At 42.1% G+C, this 2,415-nt stretch overlaps 1 pseudogene; it reads left to right on the top strand.

Moving 5' to 3' along the window:
- Window positions 1-1,110: 1,110 nt before the first annotated feature.
- LOC147619857 (uncharacterized) lies at window positions 1,111-2,190 on the top strand (annotated as a pseudogene).
- The last annotated feature ends 225 nt before the right edge of the window (window positions 2,191-2,415 follow it).

The raw sequence follows: 2,415 nt of genomic DNA, 5'->3' as shown, positions 1-2,415 counted from the left end.
AGATTAGTGGTCTCCAATTGTAAGGTTTGCACCTCACACAATTTATCAATTTGAAACTACATCAGGTAATGCCATCTGATAAGATTCAAGGCATCTACCAGAATGGAGAGGTGCCCAAGTTTGAAATTCCAATGAGTGCTCTTGGGCTTCCCCACAAATCTAAATGCACATGGGATTGCTCTCGCTGATTGATAAGATGTAACTGCCTTTGGCTTCTCTATAAATGATTGCTTACACTATCCTTAATGGCGTGTCCCATTTTTAGGCGCTTATAATGAACGTGGTTTCTTGATGGCCACATCTGGGTCTTCCAGCATTAGCTTAGGCTTCTTGAGCATCAAATGCATGCAATACCTTGATATCCGTATGTTCACAATCACATCTATATCCCAGGCATGTCCCCCATAAACAGATGAATGTACAAGATGGAGTTCGAAGACGCACGTAAGTAGATGGCATCTCACAAGAACATCTTGCAAGCCACATCCTCATCGAAAGGAACATTATATATGTTCTTTAATATTTCACTCCTCAGGTGCCCTAGATCCTTGAATCCACCGAGAACTTTGTATCTTGCAACCATCTTATGGATCAAGTGATCTTGCAGCTTCTCCATGTGAACTTGCGCAGAGAGATTAGTAATCTCCAATTGTAAGGTTTGCATGTCACACAATTTATCAATTAGAAATTGCATCAGGTAATGCCATCTGACAAGATTCAAGTCGTGGGTCATGGATAAGCTTCGATCTAAAGTGCGCTATTGGAAGTTGTCCATGGCCACTTGGCCGCTTCATGTTAGATTGAGAATTGTCCAATCCATTGTTATGGCCTACATACAGTTTTATTTTCCATTGATATCCTGGACTAAAGTGGCTATCTCTACCTTCATGTCATAAGATTGGAAAGAAGTTCTTTCACAAACACATTGGACATCTATCCTTATTTTTCGACGTTCTTTGCAACAGTCCATATATGACTCTTGCAAACTTCGAGATGTGGATGCATCTTGTTTGGAGTTATTTATTCAATGTTTCTGATTAGATAGATTGAGATGTCCTCTAACAATGTATCTCTAGTCTGACATATAGTTGTTTTAAATATATAGATACGATGAGTGACCACACCCATAAAGTGAAGCTGGCGATCATCAAGACTTTGTTACTACGAGGCACTGGACTTTATGGAGATACATTGTTAGAGGCCATGGCAGATTATGTGGAGATGGATGATGCGGGCTTAGACGGCGCCATCGAGATTCTTGGGAGATTCAGTATGCCTGTACGACCTGGAGAGGGTACATCCTCCCAGCCACATGCAGGAGTGGAGACTTCTTCTCATGATGCAGGCAGATTATGTGGAGATGGATGATGCGGGTTTAGACGGCGCCATCGAGATTCTTGGGAGATTCAGTATGCCTATACGACCTGGAGAGGGTACATCCTCCCAGCCACATGCAGGAGTGGAGACTTCTTCTCATGCATAGACTACAGTGCATCTGTAAGCTTCTCGATTGATAAAATAGTAATGTCATCCTTTTTTACATATACAATTCTTAATATATATATCCTTTTGATGTCTTTGTTTGCTTAGGACTCCTATCCCAGGTACATCACATCACGAGAGTCAACGGCTTACTCCTGATGTACCTCCTAGTACTCAGGTGACACCTGATTCACAGGCCAGTGGCCGTTCGTCCCGTAGGTATATCTTTTATGGCGATTACGGATTAAATATCAAGTACTTTTTAAGAACTCACATCTCAATATATCGTATGTTTGTATTGCACGTAAGCATTAGCGGCGGCGGCGGCGACAGAGTAGCACACCACCAGTGCCCCCACGAGTGCCGATGCGCACGTGCACTAGCACTTTGGGTATCAGATTTGGGTGTCACATGTGACACCCAAAGTGCACTGCCACTTTGGGTGTCACATGTGACATCACGCCTGATGGGGGTATCCTTCAAGTCGGAGCCGGCATCGCCTTCAGACGTTAGATGAGAGATCTTTGCATGTCTTATCTACAGCGAGTTCATATACCATGGCAGTAAGTATTATTTAACATAAAGAATATGAATTATAGTTTTTTATTTGAATTACTAACTAACTTTATTTTGCAATGCAGCGATCAACTTGAGGATGACAAGAAATATGTCATCAACACACTCGAGACGGAGTTTGGAACAGGATGAAGTCAGAAGTGGTTGCTGAAGCAAATGTGCAAACTCATGAATCATCGACGCAACAATGCACGGTAAGTAGAGAGAGAGAGAGAGAAATGAAACAAAATGAAATGCTATATTTACGTCTTCAAAAGACCAAAATGACCTATGAGACTAAAAAGTTACCACCAGAGAGCTCTGATACCAATGTCAGGTAGAATAGCGGTACTGATGGTTTGCTGTGCAGTGGAACAA

This window comes from Cibotium barometz, chromosome 32, assembly GCF_041138505.1.
Source record: "Cibotium barometz isolate CiBa-2024 chromosome 32, ASM4113850v1, whole genome shotgun sequence".
Classification (NCBI taxonomy): Eukaryota; Viridiplantae; Streptophyta; class Polypodiopsida; order Cyatheales; family Cibotiaceae; genus Cibotium; species Cibotium barometz.
This window is presented reverse-complemented; position numbering and strand designations above follow the sequence as displayed.